The sequence below is a fragment of the Hyperolius riggenbachi genome, chromosome 12 (genome assembly GCF_040937935.1).
Source record: "Hyperolius riggenbachi isolate aHypRig1 chromosome 12, aHypRig1.pri, whole genome shotgun sequence".
In the NCBI taxonomy this organism is placed as follows: Eukaryota; Metazoa; Chordata; class Amphibia; order Anura; family Hyperoliidae; genus Hyperolius; species Hyperolius riggenbachi.
The window spans coordinates 160,273,556-160,295,122 of record NC_090657.1 but is presented as its reverse complement, the minus strand read 5'-3'; the positions used below and the strand labels follow the sequence as shown (position 1 = coordinate 160,295,122).

The following is a 21,567-nucleotide window of genomic DNA, read 5'->3' as shown; positions in this document are numbered from 1 at the left end:
AGTTTGCTTTAAGGGTAAGTGAATTTTACTGAATGTTTAAATGACATAAGATACCTGTGTTCTGTGCCTATAGCTACATGAATGAACTCTGCCAATAAAGACCACCGACCAAACCATGAGAGACTCCAGTATGTCTGCTAAAGATTCGGGAATCTGCTCCGTCATGTGCTGCGCATTCTCCTTCTGCCCTCCTTCATAGCAACAGATATGTCGCTAGCCTGGCGGCTGGTGACCTGTCTGCACAGCATTGGCACAGCATTGTTTCCAAAGGGATTGTATACCCCTGGTGTATACAGAGCTTTACAATGCAGCACAATGATTGTGATTTCGGCTTATTTCCACTACGTGCTGCTGTAATACCCTTGGATAAATTGCTTAGCCGTGGCATGCATGGTCATAGTTATTTTCGGGCTTGCCGCGAGAAACTGCAACATGCCAACCAGAATCGCACCACAGTGTGATTTGGTTGGCGAGGCATAAGGGAATAGGAAGCGTTTACCTGCCCGACTCGCCTGCCGGGAAACGCTGCAGATTCGGGCGAATTCCGCCCTACTGCAAATGGGACCTTAAAGAGGACCTTCCAAAGAAACTGTCATTCTGTAAACTCCACGCACCTTAAGAGCTTTAGGCAGTAACAATAGAAAGTTTTTCAGAAGTCCCACAGCCTGTGTGAAAGGAATACCTTGTGTATCAGCATTTTGTAACAAAGTTGGCATAGAAGTCAGAGCTGTACCATGTAGATAGGTAACACTTCTCTGGCACTATTCACAGAGTAATGATATACTGTTTTACAGAAATAAAAAATGCTGTTTATTTCTGCCCTGCCCACACACACTGCTTTCTCACAGATCATATGCGATTAACTGAGAGTTTTTTCAGCTACAGAGAAAGGGTCTGAAGAGAAGGACCTATACTTTATTCCTGTACTTGCATGCATTCAGAATAAGCTCTTCCTGACTGTAAACTCTGTTTACTTTACACTGCGCCGTCTCTGTATGCTGGATGTGCTGGACAAAGTCCCATGGTAATCCTACAGTAAAAACTGTTCTCTGTAAATGTCATATTTTCTTTACATAAAAAATGAAAATATAAAAAAAAAAAAAAAAAGAAACCTTTGTATTGTTATTTGCTAGTAATTACTGGAAATATATGTGTGGAATTTACAATTTTAGTTAACTTTGATAGTTGTCCTTTGATGTTTAATGCAAACATATAGTTTGCAATTCTGACTGCATTTCCTGATTTCCAGTTTCCCACTAGATGCAAAAGTACATATGACGTATAACCACAGAATTATGTCACAGGAAGGAAGCCAGTAAATAATTCACATGATGGTGCAAGGAAATTACCCCCAGATGAATATCAGAATAATCGCTCAAAATATAAACGTGCAGAAAACACAACTCACGTTCCTTTTATTAGCATTTGATCTATAGGTTCGATAATCTGCTGTGTAGTTTTTAATGTGATTGTATGTCAAGTTCAATTACCTAATCTCTATAGAGTTCAGTTTTATGTTCCTGAGAAGATTATGGCCCTCTTAAATCCCATATTATCGATAATTTTACGTGGCACACGGATGTGTTCATATGTTATCCATGTTCACTGCAGGAAAATCAATGTGTGCTGATATTAACAGGACAGAAAATACATCATTTAATGTGTGCTGATATTAACAGGACAGGAAATACATCATTCAATGTGTGCTGAGACTAATATGAAAGGAAATACATCATACAAGGGGCTTGATTCACAAAGCGGTGCTAACCTACTTAGCACGTCTAAAGTCTTTAGACGCGCTAACCGGGGTGTTAAGTAGGTTAGCACCGGATTTCTCAATCAGATCGCGCGCTAACTTAAACGTAAAGTTTTACGCGCGCAAAGTTTTACGCGCGCTAAGTCCCATAGGCTTTAATGGGCACTTTGCGCGGAGCGCCCTGCGCTCTGTGCAGTACGCGCGTAAAGTTTTATGCGCGAAAAGTTTGTTTAGACGTGCTAAGGGGGTTTTCACAGGCGTGCTAACAGTTAGCACCGCTTTGTGAATCAAGCCCAATGTGTGCTGAGACTAATATGACAGGAAATACATCATTCAATGTGTGCTGAGACTAACATGAAAGGAAATACATCATACAATGTGTGCTGAGACTAATATGACAGGAAATACTGGTACATCATTCTGCCCTTTTCATTACTATGGGCTATATTGACATCCCATGAAGAAGGCCATGACGGGAAGATATATCAGCTATTTGGACTGCAACACGTGGATACCCAATATTGAGCTGGGTTATTACACAATATATTAAAGTGTACCTGAACTCTTGCAGAGGACAGAAGGAAAACAGAGAGAAAAACACCCTGTATGTATTTAGAGAGTTAAGCCTGTCTAACTCCCCCTCATTTGTGTCTAATCACAAGTTGTAATTTGATCAGTAAGCTGTCTCAGCTGACTGCCATGGCAGATAAGCTCATTTAAAAGCACAGGATGTTAACAACATGTCTGCTTCCATGAATCGGGAAGTAGACACAATGCAGAGTTATTTTAGGTTCTGTATCAGCTGTAACAAATATATTTTTTTTTGTTTAAAGGTTATTATGCTGTTGTGCATCTTTTAGAGCAGAGAGGACATTCTGAGTTCAGGTCTGCTATAAAGCTCTAGTGAACAATAAGGAACTGTAGTGAAAATGAAGTAATGAATAAAATTGCTTTTTTTGTATACAATATTAATTTATAGATTATTGACTCAGTGTTGCCCATTGTAAAATCTTTCCTCTGATTTACATTCTGACATTTATCACAGGTGGTGACATCATTAGTCCTGGCAGGTGCAGCTCTGTGGAATGTTTGTTTGCTGAGAGTACTTAAAGAAAATCTGTAATAAAAAAAGCCCTCTGGGGCATACTTACCTCAGGAGGGGAAGCCTCTGGATCCTAACCAGGCTTCCCCCGTCCTCCGGTGTCCCAGTAATCCAGCGCTGAACCCCCCCCCCCCGAAACCGCGGCAAGGTAAATATTTACCTACTGCGATCCTGCGCAGACGCACTAGCAGCTCTCTGTTCCTGCAAGGTGGAAATAGCCAAACCTGACCGATATGATCGGGTTCGGCTATTTCCGACTTATCCAAACGAAGAGCAGGATAGCGGAGAGGTAAATAAATCCTCGCTTGTCAGGGAAGGTTTCGGCGGAGACATGGCTGGATTCCCCGCAGCTGCAGGGGACAGGACCCTGAGACTTCCCCCTCCCCAGGTAAGTATCCCCAGAGGGCTTTTTTTAAGTACAGAGTCTCTTTTAGCCAATAGAAAATATACCTAGTCTCCCAGGATGCTCAGAGGGGAGTGGGATAATTCTGCATATCTACAGCCTAGGCTAAGCATCACTGGGAGGACGGGGCTACATAGCAATATACAGCAATATATAGATATACAGTAGCAGTGTTTCTGATGCTGGAAACAGGAACATTACCATAAAAGTGGGTATCCTGGATAATTTACTGCATTCTACTATATCTCACACTATTTTAAAAGCTTTTTAAAGTGGTGCTCCAGGCATTCACTAAATAACTATAGGTGTTGCTTCACTGACCACCCACTTAGGTGGTATTTTAAATAAGAACTAGGGCAAATCAACAAAAAAATCAGCTCAGGTACGATTATTTCATGAGGGAATCAATCGAAACTTATCTTGAAGGTTGACAGACTCAGCATTATGAAGAGAGCAGAGCTGGGACAAGGTCCTCCAGCACCCAAGGCTGAGACACCAAAGTGTGCCCCCCCATCCCTCCCATCCCAGTCGTCACACACTAATTGCTACTAGACTAAGATGCGCCCCTGGGTGCCCAATACCTTTATCTCTAGATATCTGGCTTGCAGTCACTGCCATGTATCCCCTTTTCTTATTTCTCTCTGCTTCAAACACAATAGTAGAATGATAGCTGAGTGAGTTGTGCACCCACCTCCTACACTGCGCCCTGAGGCTGGAGCATCTCTCGCCTCTGCCTTGGCCCTGTACAGTATTATGGTGTGTGATGTTATTGAGAGGGAGGAGGGTGATGGGAATGATAGCTGAGTGAGTTGTGCGTCCCCTCCTACACTGCACCCTGAGGCTGGAGCCTCTCTCACCTCTGCCTCTGCCCTGTACAGTATTATGGTGTGTGATGTTATTGGGAGGGAGGAGGGTGATGGGAATGATAGCTGAGTGAGTTGTGCGTCCCCTCCTACACTGCACCCTGAGGCTGGAGCCTCTCTCACCTCTGCCTCGGCCCTGTACAGTATTATGGTGTGTGATGTTATTGGGAGGGAGGAGGGTGATGGGAATGATAGCTGAGTGAGTTGTGCGTCCCCTCCTACACTGCGCCCTGAGGCTGGAGCCTCTCTCACCTCTGCCTCGGCCTTGTACAGTATTATGGTGTGTGATGTTATTGGGAGGGAGGAGGGTGATGGGAATGATAGCTGAGTGAGTTGTGCGCCCCCTCGTACACTGCGCCCTGAGGCTGGAGCCTCTCTCACCTGTGCCTCGGCCTTGCACAGTATTATGGTGTGTGATGTTATTGGGAGGGAGGAGGGTGATGGGAATGATAGCTGAGTGAAGTATGCGCCCCCTCCTACACTTCGCCTTGAGGCTGGAGTATCTCTCGCCTCTGCCTCGGCCCGGCCCTGGAAGAGAATGACTTGCATTACACGGGGAGGGACACATTACACGGGGTGCAGGGTGGCCCAGCAGGCGGCGGTGACAGCGCTAGGATGATTTCCAACAGATTTCTTGATTAAATCTAATGGAAAACTGTCTACGGTGTGTGGGCAGGCAATAGATTCTTTTCTGAACAGATTCAGGCTTGTACACACTTTAAGCTTTGATTTCCTTTGAAGGGTGTGTACAATATGCGCTATGCTTTAGCAGAGTAATGCATCTGCACTATACTTCTAACAAGACCCTGCATGGGATGCACCAACTCATCCACTGCATCCACTGCAGCAATCGAAACACACTCTGGTGAAAACATATCTGCCCTAAGCTCCAACGAATACAATACAATGATACAATAACATTTGTAAAGCGTTTTTCTCCCATAGGGCACATAGTGCATACGGTAGTTATGTCTTAGCTCAATACAGGGCTGCAGGCTGGACTGTGTTACAGAGGAAATAGTCAGGTGTTCGGAAATGCCAGACAAAACAGGTGGGTTTTCAGTTTGGACTTAAATGCTTCCAGGGATGGAGCTATCTTGATTGGGTGTGGCAGCGAGTTCCAAAGTCTAGGGGCAGCATGACAGAAGGCTCTGACTCCAAAGGTTCTAAGGTGGACTCTGGGGAAAACCAAATTATTAGATCCTTTTGAGCTAAGATTGTGGGGGGTGTGATGCAGTTGCAACTAGTCCTTCAGGTATCCAGGGCCCAGATTGTGTAAGGATTTGAATGTCAATAAGCCAATCTTAAAGGGAAGGTCCAAGCAAAAAAAAAAAAATGAGTTTAACTTACCTGGGGCTTCTACCAGCCCCATGTAGCCATCCTGTGCCCTTGTAGTCACTCACTGCTGCTCCAGTCCCCCGCTGGCAGTTTTCTGACCTCGGAGGTCAGGGACACATTGCATACATTTTTACGCATTCCAGCTAGTGCAGGAACAAAAATTTACGCGTTGCACCACTAACGCGTAAAAATGTATGCGTTAATGTTCCTGCACTAGCGGGAATGTGTAAAAATGTACGCAATTCGGCCCTGACCTCCGAGGTCAGAAAGCTGCCAGCGGGGGAATGGAGCAGCAGTGAGTGACTACGAGGGCACAGGATGGCTGCATGGGGCTGGTAGAAGCCCCAGGTAAGTGAAACTCATTTTTTTTTTTGCTTGGACCTTCCCTTTATTAAATAGAATTCTCAATTTTATCTGTAGCCAGTATAGTGAGCAAAGGGTTGTTGTTATGTGGCAATGGTGAGGTTGGCTAATTAACAGCCTTGCAGCGGCATTCGGTACTAGCTGCAGGTCTTTGTTTGTAAGGCCTGTATAGATAACATTGCTGTAGTCCAGCCTTGATGTGAACTAGGGTTGGAAGATCTGCTGGAGGTATGAGGTGCTTAATTTTTTAAAAGTTTCTTAGGTGAAAGAGGGAATGTTTCACAACAGCTGAGATTTGAGTCCTGAAGTTTAATTCCTCATCAATCATTACACCCAGGCTGCGCAAAAAGTCCTAGTTGGTCAGATCTGAGCTATCCTTAGTGGTGCTGGCTGGGACTGGAGCTGCTTTGCTGTTGAGCGCTTTTCTTTGATAACAAGAACCTTGGTTTTGTCAGAATTTAGTTTTAGCCAGCTATTAGGCCTGAACGATTTTAGGAAAAAATTGAATTGAGTGATTTCTGTCTGAAATTGCGATTTCGATTCGATTCACGATTTCCTTCAAATCAAGCTTTCTTCCCCCTCTGTCCCCCTGTCTCTCTTTGTGCCCCTTTGCCTCTTTATGACTCCTCTGGGTCTCTCTCTTGCCTCCTTTGTGTCTCTGTTCCCACTCTCTCTGTCTCTCTGTGTGCCTCCTCTGTGTCTCTCTGTGTGCCCCCTCTGTGCCCGCTCTCTCTGTGCCCACTCTGTCTCCTCTGTCCTCCAAGCTGCATCAGTTCTGGACATAGCTTCAAGCACAAGTCCAGCGATGCCCGTCTATCCAACCTCCTGCAGGCTCTAATGCACGGAATGCTTCCTTTATGTCATGTGACATACAAGAACCTGGAGTTTTGCCAAGCACAAGAGCCGGGGATAGTGGACGTACAACGTTAGACTCGTGCGGAAGGTATGTCCAACGCTGCTGATACTGCGGGCCGCACGCGCCGGGACTTTAGGGAAGTTTGAAGCCACTTCTTCAAACATCCCCATGTGGAAATTACGTGATCGGGATAATTGCTGCTTTGACGATTCCGAAATTGTGATCTTGGTGATCACGATTTCGGTTTAAATTCGATTTATCTTTCGGGCCTAGCAGCTATCATTCTAGACCACAGCGGACCATCGGAGCAAACACTACACTGTCCACTCCTGCTGGCTGTTGCAGGTTCGGCTCAGTTGGGAACCCAGCCTTATAGAGGACAGAAGCTTTATGGAGAACATGTACTGAACCACCCATGTGGGTCGAGTAAAATAATCCTTTTATTCAATCATTATAATTGATATTTTACTGGCATTATATCTGTTTATCTCACACTAAATCTTCCACACACACGGGTTTAATATTGCTGAGAACAGAACTAGAACAGTTGAGTTCTGCAACCACTTAGAATAAAGTATCACAACCATCATTTATCACAGAGTACCAACTGGCATTTGTTGCATAAACACAGCAGTCATTTGAGAAGAGCCAGCTTTATAGCATCAGCTGAAGACACAGAACTTCGCTGCCAAAAGAAGAACCATTTCAGGAGGGTTGGAATATCAGCACCGTATGCATATCTTTGAGGCCGGTTTTATACCGCACCGCCAAATACAGGCCTTCAGGGGTTAACCACGTTAGTAAGCAGTAATCCCCATCTGACAGCCGGCCGACCCGGAAGTGATACTCACTTCCTGTGGCCGAAGCGATCACGTACGTGGAAGCGTACTGCTAAAAATGTGCTTCTGCGCATGAGCAACATGTAAAACTTGGGTTTTCACACATAAATGCGTCGCCATTGACTTACATGACTTCCGGGCCGCCGCACATTGCTGCAGGTCAACGCAGAACTGCGTGGTAACGTAGATTTTTCCTAGTGCCGGGTATGCGTCCCAAATGTCACTTCCATTGTATTGCGATGCACAGCGTCAGTATGAAAGTTCCCATAGACTTTCATTGCCTTGCGGTGAAATACCGCACCGCCCCAGTGTTAAAGGCCCCTGAAGTTAAAATAGAAGCCCACAAGTTATGCCTACCGTATATTCCGGCGTATAAGACGACTGGGCGTATAAGACGACTTTCCAACTTTTTTAGTTAAAATATAGAGTTTGGGATATACTCACTGTATAAGACTACCCCTCTTCCAACGCACACCAAATAAAAATAAAAAAAAAAATCATATACTGGTGTTATGTATAAGCAGATACTGGTGCTGTACTGTATGTGGTACCCAGTATATATTAACAGTATACAGGTGATTGACTGGTTGGATTGGTCAGCTCTACCTGTCTCCAAGCGGATTGGTCAGCTCTCCTTGTCTACCTGTTTATCCGAGCGGTATGGTAGAATAGATTGTGCTGTGCCCATAAAACACACCTCTTTCACCTGTCTGGCCCGCCCTTGTATCTTATTTACCTCCTTCTCTGCCTCCCCGATATCACACATCTGCACCTGCGCCGCTTCACTACAGTCCCCAGCAGTGAGATCTGGTAACAGGATAGGGCAGACCAGACTAGTGGAAGAGGTGTGTTTTATGGGCACAGTGCAATCTCTTTCTTCCATAGCCTGAGCATCCCACACCTTGCAGCATGAGCGATGAGCAACCTTCTGAAATTTATCACAGGGGGCGACATGTTAAGTCCTGTCAGGTTATGTGGTTGATTCACTAAAGAAAATAGCGTGAGTAACCTCCTGTTACTCGCGATATTTCCACAGCGTTCCTTAAATGTAATGAGCTGCACGCCGTGGAAATAGCGTGAGTAATCAACCCCTATCACTGCTGAATGTTTGTTGTTTAATGAGAGACCCGAAGCCATTACAAAATATACCCGGTATCCAAGATTGCTCTGGGGGGAGGATTCCACATTAGCTTAGGCAAAGCATCACTGTGAGGAGGAGGGGGGGGGGGGGCTACATACGAGTATATATAATATATACATATACATATATATATATATATATATATATATATATATATATATAGTGATGGGAGAAACTATTTGCCCCCTTCCTGATTTCTTATTATTTTGCAAGTTTGTCAAAGATAACATAATTGAACACAAAATGCAGTTTTTAATGATGGTTTTTATTATTTAGTGAGAAAACAACCTCAAAACCTACATGGCCCTGTGTGAAAAAGAAATTGCCCCCTGAACCTAATAACTGGTTGGACCACCCTTAGCAGCAATAACTGCAATCAAGTGTTTGTGATAACTTGCAACGAGTCTTTTACAGCGCTCTGGAGGAATTTTGTCCCACTCATCTTTGCAGAATTGTTGTAATTCAGCTTTATTTGAGGGTTTTCTAGCATGAACCGCCTTTTTAAGGTCATGCCACAACATCTCAATAGGATTCAGGTCAGGACTTTGACTAGGCCACTCCAAAGTCTTCATTTTGTTTTTCTTCAGCCATTCATAGGTGGATTTGCTGGTGTGTTTTGGGTCATTCTCCTGCTGCAGCACCCAAGATCGCTTCAGCTTGAGTTGACGAACAGATGACCGGACATTCTCCTTCCGGATTTTTTGGTAGACAGTAGAATTCATGGTTCCATCTATCAAAGCAAGCATTTCCTTGTCCTGAAGCAGCAAAACAACCCCAAACCATCACACTACCACCACCACCATATTTCACTGTTGGTATGATGTTCTTTTGCTGAAATGCTGTGTTACTTCTACGTCAGATGTAACGGGACACGCACCTTCCAAAAAGTTCAACTTTTGACTCGTCGGTCCACAAGGTATTTTCCCAAAAGTCTTGGCAATCATTGAGATTTTTTTTAGCAAAATTGAGACGAGCCTTAATGTTCTTTTTGCTTAAAAGTGGTTTGCGCCTTGGATATCTGCCATGCAGGCCGTTTTTGCCCAGTCTCTTTCTTATGGTGGAGTCGTGAACACTGACCTTAATTGAGGCAAGTGAGGCCTGCAGTTCTTTAGATGTTGTCCTGGGGTCTTTTGTGGCCTCTCGGATGAGTTTTCTCTGCGCTCTTGGGGTAATTTTGGTTGGCCGGCCACTCCTGGGAAGGTTCATCACTGTTTCATGTTTTTGCCATTTGTGGATAATGGCTCTCACTGTGGTTCGCTGGAGTCCTAAAGCTTTAGAAATGGCTTTATAACCTTTACCAGACTGATAGATCTCAATTACTTTTGTTCTCATTTGTTCCTGAATTTCTTTGGATCTTGGCATGATGTCTAGCTTTTGAGGTGCTTTTGGTCTACTTCTCTGTGTCAGATGGCTCCTATTTAAGTGATTTCTTGATTGAAACAGGTGTGGCAGTAATCAGAAATTGAACTCAGGTGTGATAAACCACAGGTAAGTTATTTTTTAACAAGGGGGGGCAATCACTTTTTCACACAGGGCCATGTAGATTTGGATTTTTTTTTTCTCAATAAATAAAAACCATCATTTAAAACTGCATTTTGTGTTCAATTATGTTATCTTTGACTAATAGTTAACGGTTTTTGATGAGCAGAAACGTTTAAAGAGAATCTGTATTGTTAAAATCGCACAAAAGTAAACATACCAGTGCGTTAGGGGACATCTCCTATTACCCTCTGACACAATTTCGCCGCTCCTCGCCGCATTAAAAGTGGTTAAAAACAGTTTTAAAAAGTTTGTTTATAAACAAACAAAATGGCCACCAAACCAGGAAGTAGGTTGATGTACAGTATGTCCACACATAGAAAATACATCCATACACAATCAGGCTGCATACACCCTTCCTTTTGAATCTCAAGAGATCATTTGTGTGTTTCTTTCCCCCTGTTCTCATGCACTGAAGTTTCAGGCTGCTCGTTTCTTCCTGCAAACAGCTTTGCCCTTGTTTGTAATTCCTCAGTATGTGAAAGCCCAGCCAGCTCAGAAGACGATTTATCCAGCTTGTAAAAGAGAAGAGAGAAGAGAGAAGCTGCCCTAAATAAATAATACACAGGCAGTGTGCATAGATGGGCCTGGAAGGGGGAGTTCATAGCAGAACCACAACACTGAAGAACTTGGCAGCCTTCCAGACACAGGCTGACAAGTCTGACAGGGGAAAGATACATTGATTTATTACAGAGATGGTGATAGTAGAATGTGCTGCAGTAAGCCAGAACACATTAGAATAGCTTTTGGAACTTGTAGGATGATAAAAAAAAGGATGCAATTTTTGTTACGGAGTCTCTTTAAATGTGACCAACATGCAAAAGAATAAGAAATCAGGAAGGGAGCAAATAGTTCTTCACATCACTGTATATATATATTTAAGTAACCCAGGTTTGTTTTTATATTAAAACATTTACAAAGTAGGTTAAATGTTTTACGGTCTCTAATCAGTGGTAGCCTATTAAGTGTCCCCGAGTTAAAAAAAAAAGGTCAATAGTTCATGTATTTTTTCTCTCCCTGCCCTCAGAAGTTGTATTCTGCCAGGAAAACTTTTATGGCTGACAAGGTACCGACAAGACAGAAGCTGTCACTTCCATGCCTAGAAATGAACTCTTTCAGGCAGCAAAATCAAACAAGTAAAACAGCCTGGTCATTAATATGTTTTGTACTGTACATACATGTTTATCATGTCACATATCACGTTGACAGGTACACTTTACAGTGTACCAGAGACGAGTAAACTTAAAACTTTTATACATACCTGGGGCTTCCGCACAGATCGCTCCCACCCTGCCGCCCTCCGTTTTCTCCAGCTCCGGTACTGGGTCCCATAACTTCGGCTGGTCGACGCAAGCGCAGTGCTATTCTCCGCTGGAGAGAGACGGAGGGAGCGTACTGTGTATGCTCAGACTGGCCACGAATGCCGAAGTTAGAGCTGGAGAAAACTGAGGACGGCGGTGTGGGAGCGATCCGTGCGGATGGGGCTGAAGGAAGCCCCAGGTTTTGTATACGACTTTTAATTTTACTTGTCTCTGGTTTGCTTTAAGAGAGCAGCCATGGAAAAGTGCTGACATGGAAGTCTATAGGAAGCTATTGGTATCTATCTATCTATCTATCTATCTATCTATTTCTCCAGTGTCATAACTAAAGAGCTTGGGGCCCCAGTGCGAGTTTTACATGGGGCCCCAAGCACTCGATATTGAGCCCCAAAACCTTCCAAGGACAGCTGCAGAGTGTAATCGGAGTGAGGAAACAGCTTGTTGATTACCACTATTCAATGCACATAGTCTCAGTTCCCAAAACTTCTCATAAATGAGTTCTGTATCACCTAATTTATAAAAATAACCTTTCAGCATATTTACAAGCAAAATAATCACCCAAAGTAAGTTGTTCCTGATTAACTTCATTTCAATATTACTATTCTTACCTTAATTATATTTCTGCTCTTTTGGAGCTTAAAAATGTAACTCAGATAAGGTGTGAACAGAGGAAAACAGGTGAAAAAGCTTTGTGAATCATGCCCATATAGAGGTGATTATTACCAATAAAGCACCAATGAAAAGCTAATAAGATGGCTGAAGGTGGGTCCCTAGTGAGCCCCTCTAGTGCAGGGGCCCTGGTGCAGTCACAACCTCTGCATCCCCTACTGCTAAGCCACTGGATTTCTCCATCTCTCCAGCATTCTTACAGTTATGTCCATCCTATGCTTGACTTTTATTAAATAATCCCAAAGCAGTGCTTGAAGCTGTTAGCGTATCGATATTAATGTCAGTGGTTGATTTATCTGCCTCTGTTTGCATCATATTACCAAGCTGCATTATAAGTTTTCAGCCTCATAACAAAATCAGAGCTTATTGCAGAAGAGAATTAAATGGCTTATTTCTTCTGGAAAAGAGAAGGCATTAAGGACAAGCTGCCTCCCAGCATGCACTGCTCATACAAGAGTGGCCATCATTTTTCACCAGACATTACCGTGAAGATGCTGTAATTATGGCGGTGAAAGCGTGCACAGGCACTTTCAATAATTTAGCATCTTCATTTGCAGGGGGATGATGGTGTGGCTGGCTAGGCAATATCTGGAGATCAGTAAGCTTGTAATCTAATTTCCAGTGGTAATGACACAGCCGGATAGCTCTAGCATGTTAATGCTGCTGGGTCAGGAGACTTGACTTATGAAATTGACCATGCTTCTGCCATGGGACCCGGATCCGTCTCCCCTTCATTTTGGTGCTGGGAACATTTTATAACCGCAACCCATCTGGTTCTGCTTCAGTGGTCTCCCTTTAACATACATGACCCACAGGTAATGGTGTGGAACACATCATTTATATTTAATGTACACATTTATCAATCCTTAGCTGCCGATAGCTAGCAACAGGCCTCTGTGTTAAACAAGTGCTGCAAGCAAAGCTGATGACCGTGTGTGTGTACGTGTGTGTGTGTGTGTGTGTGTGTGTGTGTATGTGTGTGTGTGTGTACAGTGTATGTGTGTGTGTGTGTCTGTGTACAGTGTGTGTGTGTGTACAGTGTGTGTGTGTGTGTGTGTGTACAGTGTGTGTGTGTGTGTGTGTGTGTGTACAGTGTGTACAGTGTGTGTGTGTGTGTGTGTGTGTGTGTGTGTGTGTGTGTGTGTGTGTACAGTGTGTGTGTGTGTGTGTGTGTGTGTGTACAGTGTGTGTGTGTGTATGTGTGTATGGGGGCGGGTGTGTGTGGACGTTGGGTGCGCGTCCTAGTGAACAGTGGAGTGGGTTACGGGGGGGTTGCTGGCGAGGGTGCAGTGGCATAGCTAGCATAGTTGCCCCAGTATAGGGAGTTTAGTCGCCACAGAATGGCTAGTATAGTGCCCAGTATAGCCAGTATAGTTCCCCAGTATAGCTAGTATAGTGCCCCAGTATAGCTAGTATAGTGCCCCAGCATAGCCAGTATAGTGCCCCAGTATAGCCAGTATAATGCCCCATTATAGCTAGTATAGTGCCCCAGTATAGCTAGTATAGTGCCCCAGTATAGCCAGTATAGTGCCCCAGTATAGCCAGTATAGTGCTCCAGTATAGCCAGTATCCAGTATAGTGCCCCAGTATAGCCACTATAGTGCCCCAGTATAGTGCCCCAGTATAGCCAGTATAGTGCCCCAGTATAGCCAGTATAGTGCCCAAGTATAGCTAGTATAGTGCCCCAGTATAGCTAGTATAGTGCCCCAGTATAGTGCCCCAGTATAGTGCCCCAGTATAGTGCCCCAGTATAGCCATTATAGTGCCCCAGTATAGCTAGTATAGTGCCCCAGTATAGTGCCCCAGTATAGCCAGTATAGTGCCCCAGTATAGTGCCCCAGTACAGCCTGTATAGTGCCCCAGGATAGCCAGTATAGTGCCCCAGTATAGCTAGTATAGTGCCCCAGTATAGTGCCCCAGTATAGCCAGTATAGTGCCCCAGTATAGTGCCCCAGTACAGCCAGTATAGTGCCCCAGGATAGCAAGTATAGTGCCCCAGTATAGCTAGTATAGTGCCCCAGTATAGCCAGTATAGTGCCCCAGTATGGGTAGGTGGTACCCCCCGCCCGTCCCCGCCGCTGTTATTACCTTAACAGCGGCCGCTCTCCCCTCTCCAGCGCATGTATTTATTCAAGCAGATTATCTCCTGGCTGCTCTGTGTGATGCGGCAGGAAGCAGGGCAGCGGCTTCCTGTAGCGGTGATGTGTATCGCCGTTACTATGGGAACCAAGCCCTGCTTCCTGCCGCATCACACAGAGCAGCCGGGAGATAAGCTGCTTGAATAAATACATGCGCTGGGGAGGGGAGAGTGGCCGCTGCTAAGGTAATAACAGCGGCGGCCGCGGGGAAGGGGGGGGGAGAGGACAGTCCTGCGGCCCAACTGGGAGCGTCCCGCGGACCACCAGTGGGCCGCGGACCACAGGTTGGGGATCCCCGTTCTAAACCATTAACCACTAACATTCCCACCTATACACCTACCACTAACCATCCTACTAATATGCCTACCACTGACGTTCCCACCGATACACCTAACACTAACCTTCCTGCCGGTATGCGTAAGCAATCACCCATGCCACATGTAAGTTCAGCTATAATGTAGCCGGACACTGTAATGCTATCACTAGTGCCAAATGTGTGTTTGGCTACAGTAGCAGCTGAACACTTATTAATATCCGTGCCAAACTTGAAACACCCCAGTGCCCTGTAGGCACAGATTTATATTGTGGTCTGTGGTGCTGCAAGACACGACAATACCTGTTGTGCCAAACGTTACTGCTTGGTATACCGGAACCAATCGGAAAAGTCATTATATGTGTGTGTGTGTGGAAATTATTGAAAGGATGCCTGCAGGCAGGGCTGGATTTGGACATTTTACTATCCAAGCCCCACTGTCACCAAACCCACCCACCCTCAACTGCCCCTTCCTGTGCACTCTCCCTGTCCCGTTTCTTACCATGGTCTTGTGCTCCCCTAACCTGTGTACTTCTCTGGTCCTGTGCTTTCCCCATTCAGTGTTTGGCTTGGGGGGTGTTCCACTGCTTGCCCCTGTGAAACAGGGTGGCCGCTGACTGGGTTTAAGACTGCTGTGGCTTAGATGTTTAACTGCCTGAGTGTGCCAGCCTACTGCCCGCCCCTTGCATCCTGGTGCCCTAGGCCATGGCCTTTGTGGCCTTGCCTCAAATCCGGCCATGCCTACAGATCTTGCACATTAGCCTCATCTGCTCTGAATCCTGGTCTGAGCATCATTCCAAGATCACACAATGCTAAAACCCCCGCAATGGAACTTTACCGCTAGCAGAAGCCTGTGTATGCATGAACTGAATACACACCCCAGATATAGACTCCAGTGCTTAGGAACTGTGGTATGAATTGTGTGTTTTTTGTGTTTGTTGGGAATCTCATTTATTGGATGAGGGATTAACAAATGCGTCTCATTAGCGAGAGTGATATTTATATTCATTAAACTGTCAAGCTGTGGTAATTTTATCATTCATACAGAGATCTTTCTTTGGACAAAAACAAATAGAGAGAAAGCTTTTAATGAAAGCGCCCTGTCAGACGCTGTGTTTTAAAAGCATCGCTGGCCAGCTCATCCCCTATAGGTGCTGAAATTGCTTTCTTTACTCCCAAAATAGAATTTGTATGTGGAAGATGGGAGCGTATGGGGTAATGTTCTATGCTTCCTTCATCAAACATCTCCAAAAGGTCATTTTTGGAGTATGAATAACACCCGTCATGTGCGCAGTGGTAGTGATGTTTTTGTGTGCTGTGATACTAGAAGATCGCTGTTATCCTCAGAATTTAATAATGTGTAGCTATGCACATTTTGTTCCATAAATAGTTATAGGCGCAAAGCAAACATTGTGTACATAACACGGGGCGCACTACGTGCACAACATACACTACGTGCAAACACTAGTAATATTTTACAGCTGTTTAGGGAAGGCTTGCAAACTCATGAATCAGTGAACACTAAATTGCGTGTTCCCTGGTCAGCTGGCATTCCGCACACAAGCAGTTTGCCCAATCAGGTTCACCCCGCCAAATGGCACAGTGCCAAGTTTGCCCAACACTACTGTAAAGGGAACATAAAGTGACTGCTGCTGTGCCCCTCCGAAAGCTGGCTGACAGGGCCAGTCACAGGTTGCTGTGCAGGCAGCTTTCAAAGTGGATTGCTTGCGCATGCGAAGTTGCATTTTTTTCGAACTGCGCAAGTGCTGAATGCTCGTAGCCACTGGAGGGCCCTGGGCCATGCATGAAGCTTTCGGAGGGGACAGCGGCTGAATAGAACAGGTCAGAACGACACGAGGGAACAGGAGGATTACAGGGGGCTGGAAGAAGCGCCAGGTAAGTTAAACTGGGCACATTTATTTCACTTTAGATTCCCTTGAATTACGGTGACCATACGTCCCTCTTTACACGGGATGCGTCCCGCCTTCCGGGGCGCTGTCCCAGGCTGCATGAGGTCCCGGGAAAAGTCCCGCTTTCAGCAGCGGGACGTCCCGACCTCGGGACTCTGGTCACCGTACATGAACTAGCCGCAGCGTCTCATAGACGCTGTGCTAGTTCATTCCCCGCAGCCCCGCTCCGGCAGCCTGCATTGTGCTCCGGCAGGCACAGGCAGAGCAGGGCTACGGGAAGATGGCGTCCGGAGAAGGAACCCTGTGCTGGAGACTATTTGTGTCTCCAGTATAGGGCTCCGCCTCCAGACGCCATCTTGCCGTAGCCCTGCTCTGCCTGTGAGAGGAGAGCGGGAGATTGAAGGAGGATCCTCCGGAGGAGCTGCACACACACCAGAGGCTGGCTGCGTGAGGGGACTTCTGTCAGGTGAGTACATGCTTTTTTTTTCCAGGTGAAATGTGCCCCCATTGCGTTTTTGTGCTGACATGTTTGCCCCCATTGCGTTTTTGTGCTGACATGTTTGCCCCCATTGCATTTAAGTTGTGCTGACATGTTTGCCCCCATTGCGTTTTTGTGCTGACATGTTTGCCCCCATTGCATTTAATTTGTGCTGACATGTTTGCCCCATTGTGTTTTTGTGCTGACATGTTTGCCCCATTGCGTTTATTTTATGCTGACATGTTTGCCCCCATTGTGTTTTTGTGCTGACATGTTTGCCCCCATTGCGTTTTTGTGCTGACATGTTTGCCCGCCTTGCATTTATTTTGTGCTGACATGTTTGTCCGCAATGCGTTTATTTTGTACTGACATGTTTGCCCGCAATGCGTTTATTTTGTGCTGAAATGTTGCCCGCAATGCGTTTATTTTGTGCTGACATGTTGCCCGCAATGCGTTTATTTTGTGCTGACATGTTGCCCGCAATGCGTTTATTTTGTACTGGCATGTTTGCCCGCAATGCGTTTATTTTGTACTGACATGTTTGCCCCCATTGCGTTTATTTTGTGCTGACATGTTTGCCCCCATTGCGTTTATTTTGTGCTGACATGTTGCCCGCAATACGTTTATTTTGTGCTGACATGTTGCCCATTGCGTTTATTTTGTGGTGTCTGGGGTAACTGTTGCTGCATTTATTATTTAATGGTCGTAGTTGGCTATGTTTGCTGCTTTGGGGTTACGGTATACTATTAAATAGCATCACACAGTTTCTGCACACCCATGATGCGAATCCTCTTTTGACCACATCATGGCGTAAACACTGCTTTCTTATGCCTCGCTGTTACATCATTACGTTAGCTCCGCCCATAGAATGTCATGGCCATGCCCCCCCCCCCTCCCCCCACCGCCCTGTCCCAGGTTGAGCCTTCAAAAATCTGGTCACTGTACTTGAATGTATCGCTAGACTGGGGACAAATAGAATGAATGAAGCACATTACCTTTTTAGAAGTGTCCTGGGGCTGCTCATTGTCCTTTAGACCCTCCCGGATTCATGGACTCTTGTCGTCTTCATACTAAAAGGGGGATGGGGAGCAGGAATTAAATGGCCAGTTTAGTTGGATTCATTGTTGGATTTAATGGGAAATACATTCAGTTTGTTTGTAGGTACATATAATACATAAGCAGATAAGCAGTCATCTAGCACCTAGGTTCTCAACATGTGGTACGTGTACCCCAGGGGGTACTTCTGATGGTTCCAGGGGGTACTCGGGTTTGATATACTTAATCAAGAATAACAAATTTAGAGTCTTAGAATATGATAAATCCTATATAAACAACACCAAATTAGTGTTTTAGCTCATTAAAAACAATCATCAATGCTTGGAAATTGCTTAGAACCAAGTATCATGTACAACAATTAAATATATATTTGTCAAGGGGTACATGTGATAATGTTTACTATGTTAGGGATACTTGGTGAGTACAGGGTTTGGTTTTAAAAGGGGTACATAGCAATAAGATGTTGAGAAACACTGCCTTAGCAGAAACTGGCCAATAAGAAGTGGCAGTGGGATTATTATCAGGGCCGAGGCAGAGATAAGAGAGGCTCCAGCCACAGAGCACAGTGTAGGAGGGGGGTGCACAACTCACTCAGCTATCATTCCCCTATTGTGTTTGATACAGAGAGAAATAAGAAAAGGGGATACATGGCAGCGACTGCAAGCCTGATAACTAGAGATTAAGGTGTTGGGGGCCCTGGGGCGCCTCTTAGTCTGATAGCAATCAGCAATGGATAGCAATGGAGGGGCGCACTTTGGTGTCTCAACCTCGGGTGCTGGAGGACCTTGCACCGGCTCTGATTATTATTATTGATTTATATAGCACCAGCGTCCTCCGTGGCGCTGTGATGTGTTATGGTGAGCTCCATACAGAACTCTCTGCTGCAGGAATTTAAGACGGTCAGAGATGTACAACGTCAGTGTGGCTTGCCTCAGCCGGTCGTCTTTAATAGGAATGGTAATCATTCATTTACTAATTGATCTGGAGAAATAATCAGATTGCCATTACCTGCATCAGGAATGATTTCCCCCCTCTGATGCTTCACTTTGGTTTTAATGTTTCCCTGTTCTAATCAGCGGCATTAAGGTATGCGCATAACATTAGAAACATCAAGGAGTAGGAAAATCACAGGGTTATTTTGCAGCAGATCCAATGCACCGTCTTGCACCAGGCAATAAGATTGTGCACTGAATACACAGAAACTGATTATCTCATCAGTGCTGCCTACTTCCTGTTTACTCTAGGATGGACTAATGCCTGGTACAATGGACCATGTGTAGACAATGGACCATGTGTAGAAGTGATCAGAAAAACAATCGGAAATCAGATTGGACCTGTCGAAAATATTCAGTTTGACCAATCTATCTGATGGGAAATTGCATGGTGTGTACCAGGCATAATGCGACAGGTCTGATCTGATTTCGGATTGTTTTTCTTATCGATTTCTGATCACTTCCATAGAAAAACGATGGGAAATCAGATTGGACCTGTCAGAAATGATCTATTGGATCATCTATCTGGTGAGAAATTGCATGGTGGGTTCCAGGCATTAGACAGATTTGAACCTTAAAGAGAATCTGTATTGTTAAAATCGCACAAAAGTAAACATACCAGTGCGTTAGGGGACATCTCCTATTACCCTCTGTCACAATTTCGCCGCTCCTCGCTGCATTAAAAGTGGTTAAAAACAGTTTTAAAAAGTTTGTTTATAAACAAACAAAATGGCCACCAAAACAGGAAGTAGATTGATGTACAGTATGTCCACACATAGAAAATACATCCATACACAAGCAGGCTGTATACAGCCATCCTTTTGAATCTCAAGAGATCATTTGTGTGTTTCTTTCCCCCTGCAGCTATCTTCCACTGAAGTGTCAGGCTATTTCTTCCTGCAGAGTGCAGACAGCTCTGCCTGTATGTAATTCCTCAGTATGTGAAAGCCCAGCCAGCTCAGAGGAGGATTTATCCAGCTTGTAAAAGATAAGAGAGAAGAGAGAAGCTGCACTAATCTAAATAATACACAGGCAGTGTGCAGAGAGGGGCCTGGAGGGGGGAGATGCATCATAGAACCACAACACTGAAGAACTTGGCAGCCTTCCAGAGACAGGCTGACAAGTCTGACAAGAGAGAGATAAGTTGATTTATTACAGAGATGGTGATAGTAGAACGTGCTGCAGTAAGCCAGAACACATTCGAATAGCTTTTGGAACTTGTAGGATGATAAAAAACAGGATGCAATTTTTGTTACGGAGTCTCTTTAAACAAAAAATTGGAATGAAGATAATTGTCAATTATACAATATTACATCAACAAAAGGGTTTAAAGCATCATAGATGACATGAGGACAATCCTTAACCCTAAAAAAAAACTGTCAGGGTGAAGTACAAAGATTGCATCAAATAGCCTGACGGACGTTTCCCAGCCTTCATAATGGATGCTTCCTCAGAGGCAAAAAAATCAAAATCATTTGATGTAATCTTGAACAAACAATGCAGTAATTTATGAACTCCTTCTCCTTGAGATGTAAAGCTGCAGCTCAGGCGCAAATGTATCCTAGGTCAGTTGCAGAACTTGTTTTATATAATCTGCCTAGAAGCTTCTTGATAAAACACAGAGTCAGGAGACCCAACACTGACTAATTCCTTCGTGACACAATGTCTGTGCTATAGACCACAATCTGTTCCGATAGATTCAGTCTATGCCTTCTCCCCTGTGTAGTTTGAACAGTGGAGATTATTGCATAAATTTCAAAGCGCTATAGCTATTGAATGGAAGAGTTCATTGAGTGCGCTTTCACCAGACTTAGGCAAGTCTCTCAAAGTCACTATGTTTCCTGCTCGGCGCACATCCTTCCATAAACCTTCAGATCACTTAAATTGTTGCAGTATTTTCAGCAGTGGCCTCCACCATAAACACCCGATAAAGATCACACTCACTGGACGTATTGACCTCTGTTAGATAGGTCAATCGTGCACAAGCCCAGGAGTCCTAGGACCTTCAGGATCCTGGTGTCACCTTTGCCGATAACAGCTTATCCTCACTTGCACCTCAAAGAAAGCCTCACATAGCGTAATACTGTTTTGCTAAAATCACGTTTTTTATTTTAAAATTCACTCACATTTCCTTTGATGAGTTTCAGGCACAGAGTTTTATACACGGGCTCTCCCCCGCCGCCAAGCTGGGCGTGATGGTATCTGTAGTCCCACCGGCTTCCAGTTCTCCAACTAGTTGCCGCCGCTCCAGGGGTCCGTTGTTTGTGTCGCCCAGCACGTCCACCTCTGCCCGATCGATTTCGTCACTGTCTTGTGACTCTTCAGGGGCACGGAGGTTGGACGATTTACCGGGCTGATTTGTATCCTACTTGCGGCCATTGGTTGCCGCCCCCTTTCCCATCTCCCTTTGCACCACGGTGCCCTCATTGGTCTTTCCCCTAATTTCCCACATGACGTGGGTATCCCATGTGGCCTTAGTCCTCCTCACCTAT

General features: G+C 44.9%; 2 protein-coding genes across 33 annotated transcripts in view; one reads left to right on the top strand and one right to left on the bottom strand.

The window, feature by feature from the left end:
- GATA5 (GATA binding protein 5) overlaps positions 1 to 21,567 on the bottom strand; it is a 2,064,317-nt gene that overhangs the window by 1,469,635 nt on the left and 573,115 nt on the right. For all 32 annotated transcript variants that reach the window (XR_011025213.1, XR_011025214.1, XR_011025210.1 and 29 more), the window contains one exon: positions 18,023 to 18,097. The gene's annotated coding sequence lies outside the window, so the exon portion shown is untranslated. The remainder of the gene's footprint in view (positions 1 to 18,022; positions 18,098 to 21,567) is intronic.
- NTSR1 (neurotensin receptor 1) overlaps positions 1 to 21,567 on the top strand; it is a 280,712-nt gene that overhangs the window by 113,132 nt on the left and 146,013 nt on the right. The gene's annotated exons all lie outside the window — the stretch shown is intronic.